The sequence below is a fragment of the Gymnogyps californianus genome, chromosome 13 (genome assembly GCF_018139145.2).
Source record: "Gymnogyps californianus isolate 813 chromosome 13, ASM1813914v2, whole genome shotgun sequence".
Taxonomy (NCBI): domain Eukaryota; kingdom Metazoa; phylum Chordata; class Aves; order Accipitriformes; family Cathartidae; genus Gymnogyps; species Gymnogyps californianus.
In genome coordinates this window covers 16,181,314-16,187,313 of record NC_059483.1, presented here as the reverse complement: position 1 = coordinate 16,187,313, position 6,000 = coordinate 16,181,314, and positions in this window count along the sequence as shown.

Here is a 6,000-nt window from a genome sequence, read left to right as displayed (position 1 = left end):
ATCTTCTGTAGCAGAATACAACACTCCGTTTTCCAAGTAAGACTAGAGCATTCAAGGTCTGCTTTTTCTATTTTGAGACTTCATTTTTCTAACCTTCTTTTAGTCTTCCGTAAAGAGGAGGAAAAAGGGAACAGTAGCAAATGCTTTTAAAGATCCAAATAAACAGCCATGCAAAATATTTTTAATGTTTAGTTGACTCTAGTCACAATTGCTTTCTTGTCATCTTTATTGTAAGCTTGTAATAAATAATTGAGTTGGATGCACTACTTCTGTACAGGTTGGTGTAATGTATAAACAGCTGCTGTCTGGTATTTGGATCTCATTTGACTTACTCCCTTTAGTGAAAATGCTGACCTAGAAACTGTCATCTCTGACCGCAGCACTGGTTCTTCTGCTCCACTGCATGCATCTGATAGTGATCAGTAGCAGCTGTTTTGGAAAATAGTAGGATTAAAAAAAAAAGTCTATAGTGGGAATATATAGAATAACTCTCACATTTGGGGAGCATTTCTAGAATATATGATGGTGTGGTAGGAAACAAAAGAAGACCCTAGGGGGTTCAGTAGCAAAGATGTGTTTTCTTGCCAAACAATAAAGCATTGATTAGAAGAGTAAAATAATAGAATTTGTAAAAGATATGCTTCTTGGATTATGATAAACTTCTTTTTATAAACCAGTTGATTTTTAACTAAAACTAATTCTGTAATTGGTAAAACTTTCAATCAAAATTGGAGTATAAAATCAAGAACCAAATCTTCAGCACTTTCTCAGAGGTAGGTCCTCTTAACATACAAATTCGAATCACTGTAGAGTAAGCTAATAGTTCTGTCGTTAAGTGCTCTGGAAACACCTCACACACTAACTCAAAGTTACTTGTCTAAAAGACATAAGACTGAATAAATGTATTTTTCTGGGTTATGTGGGTACAGAATGCACAGGACATGCACGCCTGTTAGTGTTGGCTAGTACAGTTTGCGGTTAGTGCTATTCAGATGTGTTTTGAATGTACACTGGTATTAATGAAAGTGGTTTGTATTTTGGAAGTGGATATTGACCTTACAGCCTGTTACTGTTTTTATGTAACTCTTAAGATGAATTGAATAAGAATTATTACTCTATTGGGTGGGAAATGCTGGCTGCTGTTTCTGAGTGGAAAGCAATTGTAGTCAATTCTCACCAAGTAAGGCATCTGAAGTGCTAGATGCTTTTGAAAATTCTAGCAGATGTCTAACTCTATTTTTAGGTGCTTGAACAACATTTCAGAATCTGGTCTGAAAAGCTAAAAACCCCCTGAAGATACCACTAGAATTTTCATGGTAAATTAATGCAGGTACATAGATTATCTGTTTTATTAACTTGTTTTCTGTAAATGCTGTGAATGTTTTGCAAGACTTGCGGCACGTTTTACTTTCAAACAACGCAATATCACTAGAAACTTACTGTTCACTGAAATAGTAACAAAGGTCCTTCTTCATAGTATTATTTGGATACAAACATTTATAAAAGTGATTTATGATTTTACTTTTATTTTTACCTTTGGTACCACCATTAACAGCTCTTGCTCCTTCTGTATGTTACCTGTCTAGGCTATGTGTACATTCTTTGAGTGAGAGTAGATCTTTGTTTTGGTCATGATAGGAATACATACCTTAAAGCCTCAGACTATTTTCTTCTGTTGTCATCTCTTTCCAGAAACCTTCTTTCTGTGAGCCTATTTGCGTTCTCGTTTCTTCAAGAAAAAGAATTAGATAAACCTTTCTGAATATACCCTATTTTTTAAATTTAGTTAAAACACACTTAAATCTAGGTTTCCTTAATTTGCTGGAAACTTCAGATAGACTGTCCAGTCCTCTTTGTCCAGTGCCAGAAAGGGCATGATCAGGTGGGCTTATTCAATGCGTATGTCCGTTCTCTGTATTTTGATTTACAGAGATTGGAATAGAAATTCTGGAATGAGGGTAAAAGTGTCAAGCACCCACAGTGTAATCTAATATAAGGTAGTGAGTATTTCAGACTGTAGCTGACGAAGATGCACCTCCTAAGTCTTTTTGCTTACCTCTATTCTCCTTTCTTCTATTGAGGGTTTCTCAAAATGATTTCTGTACTTGATATTCCCATAGATGCTATCAGTTATCTTTGAGGACTAAGAGTCCGTTAGGTGGCTGCTGTGAGATTTTGTTTTTCTGGTGCTGGGGTGTGGGTTCCCCCCCCCCGATACACATAGAGAGTGGTAAGGAATAGCTGAGGGAATAATTAAATCATAATTTGAGACAGTGGTTTGGCAGATACCTTCTTTTTGCTTCCTCTGGTTGAAACACCTTTTGGGGATGTGAAAGAAGGCTCATCAGCAAAATGGAAAATTTCTGGGCCTTGGCATGTGGTGACTCTGACCTTTATGATGACGTTGATTGATGTTCTGGATGACACTGTCCAGAACTCCCTGCCAAGCAACCTTGGCCATTGTTCCCCAGAAAAAAAGAATTTAAAAAAGAATAAAAAAAAGCATGGGGGTGGGGTTGAAGCAGCAAGCTTGCTAACCTAAGAGAAAATCCTGAAGCTACTGCTTGCTTGACCATTGGAGGCTCAAAGCTTTGAGACCTCAGTGATGTCTGTACTAGAATAAGTATTCTTTGTTTTAAGCTCTTTTGCTGAGAGAATAACAAAATAATCATCTATGTAACTAGAGAGATAAATAGGGCATCCTTTGGGGGATGATGCCTTCAAGTGAGCTGCTGTTAAGCATCTGTTGCCATCTTATCGGCCCTATACCATTCACTTGTTAAGTTGTTTAAATTCTATCCCACCACTTTTGTTAGCCATTCAGACATTGTACTGCCACCTGGTCTGCTTGTTCTTAGTGGAATAAGTGGTTTACCTGTGAGGAATAAAGTCCATTTGATAATTTTATTCTTAATGGCTATGAATGGGTGGGAGGCAACAGTGACTTAACAGTGAAACAAAATTCTGATGGAAGTGAGAAAGTCATTAAAATTACCATGGAAGTGGTAAAAATTAGCCAGCCTTGAAGGCTTTAGAGGGTGCTATTAATGTATTCAAGATCTACTTTGCAATATGAATTACTACAGAGAAATTTTTCTCATATCTCATTTTTACGTGGCAGTAGACATCCAGAATAATTATGTGTATGGTTTTTGTTTAAATGTGGCATAGGAGAATGGAAATATCCCTTAACTTGTCTCAGAATGTACTTAAAACTTGCAGTGTTATGATGTGCTGTTGCTAGCACCACATGCTATGGTAAAGAAACAGCTACTCCCAGAAGAACCTGATGGACTGAAGAAATAAGTGTTTAAAACTTGCATGAATTTGCATGCTTTGAAGTATAATTATTTTACATTTTGGGCCTTCAAGAAGGAAACTGTTCTTAATTACAGTTATGTTCATGGTAGCAGAAAAGAAGTGATATATAATTATGATTTTTCACAGATCTATTATCTTATGATAACTTAGAATTGCCTTTATCTGCTAGATGTTTCTCCCTTTTTTTGCAAAATTTTCAACAAAGAGTCTGTTTCTTGTGTGGAGTAGTACATGAGAGGTCTCAGTCTTCACATAGTGAGGGGAAAATAGAAATTGTGGAGCAATGTTGTATGAAGTGACCAGGTGAGAGAGTTGTCTAACTAGCCTGTTCTTCTGTGTATACTAAGTAAAATAAGATCTTTTAATAAGTTTATTGTATACTCTATGAAAAGTATATTACCAGAGAGTACTTTTGAAGATTATACTGCAAGGTACTAGTCACGTGGCAGAAGTGCTGCTTGTCATCAGCACTTGAATGGTTTTCCTTTGAGCAATCTCACAGAATTTCATCAATCTAAGAGTCTGTAAAGTCTAAATCTAAATGAAATATGCCATATTCAGAGTTGAAAGGTGTAACTGATGTTTGGTGAAAGGACAGCATCGTTCTTCACTAACCATCTGTTTGTAGATACTGTTGGACATAGACCACAGGATTACAGCAACTCTTAGCCTGAACCAGAACAGCCAGACTTACATTGTTATGGATGCTGCCATTTATATAGACAGGCTACAATTTTCTTCAGAAATACACATACGTGTGAAAGACCTCAATATCAAAGGATAGTTCCTGGTTTAGCACGGCACTGAGCTTCCTCTGCTGCTGCTGGAGGATACTAAGTACCCATAGATCCCCTCTAGGTCTGTAGCAGGCAGGGATAGCCCTAGCTCTGCAGATCTGTCTGTGGGCTTCTTTTCTCCAAAGCCAAAGATTCCCCATGTGTCTCCCCAATATTCAATTTTCTCTGTCATTTGGTAGAATAGCTTGTGGGAGGGTGTGGTTGGTTTGTTTGTTTTAAATTTCTGTGGCTTCTAAGAGATGATATTTGGCTAATTAAAATATGCTGGCCTATGTCACCAGGTGCATATATGTACACTGTAGCAAAATCTCATTGTATGCTTTGTCTAACTCGTCATGAATCCAGCCTTCTAACTCATTTAGCCACTTCAATGGTTCCAACTAACTTTTTTTTCCATCCATACGTTATAACTATGCTGCACATAAAAGCCATCATTTTTGCTGCCTGCTAAGTAGGGGGTTTTAGGATAATACAAATTTGAAGGTACAGCATCATGCTTGCCTAGCAGCAACGCAAGCCAGATGGAATGGATTTTTGACTGGCAAGTATAGGCTAACCAGCCACCTTTTGATATCTATTCTAGAACAGAGGAATCTCAAAGTTATATTTCCAGATGAACAGGATTTGAATTAGTGCAACTTGCCTTGAGAGTGCAGGAGTGGCAGGAGCTGGTTGCTACTATGCTGCTCTTACCACACCACCATCAAACCACGCTTCTAGTGGTATGCCTAGCTGCTGTTTCCTCCAGGTCTCCTGCAAAACTGATGCACAATTGCATGGCTGTAAGTTTGATGCCTTCCTCAAAAGGAAGAGCAGAGTTATTGTGTTATCTAGTATGAGACTGAGGCTTTGCTCTTGCTTTATTACTAATAAAGCAAGGGGAATGTTGAGGCAGGCTTCATAAATAAAAATGGATTATGTGATACAGTAGAGTATCCTTTGGTCAGCACCTTCTAATAATGTGAAGGACATAGTTTGTAGTTCTGGTTTTGGGGTTTTAATAGAACTTCTGTCATTACATAGTTTAATAAAGCTAAATTAGAGTCCACAAAACTGTAAGTTTTGGAATGAACACTATATGTGAAATATGTATGTATATAACCCCTTAAAACCCAAACTGGCTATATATCCTTCAAACCAAAACAAGCTGTTTATTTTGAATAGTCTTGTACTCCCCCCTCTTTGGCTTGCTCATTAAGTAGGCAGAATGTGATGAACAAGCTACGCTTATATCTTTAAGTGTAATGACTTATGCTTGTGATTGCGACTGTTTGCAAGAATGTCCAAACTTAACAGTGAATGAGATAATCTTTACAGGATGTTAAAAGTATATAATGGGTTTTGTAAGTGTTTTATATTTTAGGAGGAATTTTCCCAAGATGGCATGTGAAACTAACAGCTTGTTAGTTTAAAACTCTGTAAGGAACTCAGTGTGTGCTGTGTGTGGTGTTTTGTGGGTTGTTTTTTTTTGTAGCTATAGTAAACAAAAAAGATCTGAAACAGATTGAAATGGGGAGGAGCATGCAAATGATAATAGATCAAAGCTTTTGCAAAATACTGTTTTATTTTCCAAATGGATTCTCTGAATAAATTATCTAAGCAGAAAAAGGAAAAATGTATGGAGTAAGTACAGCAGAAAAGGTGAACAGAGGTGGAGGTAAGGGGCAGGTTATTTGATAAAGAAGTTAAGTAGCACGTAGGAAAGGCACAGAAGAATCTTGGGCCAAAAGATCAATGGTGGATCCAGGGGTTAAAAAACCAACCCTTGTTCTGTGAAGTGGGAAATCGAGTAGGAACAATGTAGCTGGTTTAGTTAAAAACAAGGCTTTGAGCATGTCTTGTGCAGTGCGCTGTGCCAGAAGATGATATGGGCTTAACTTGG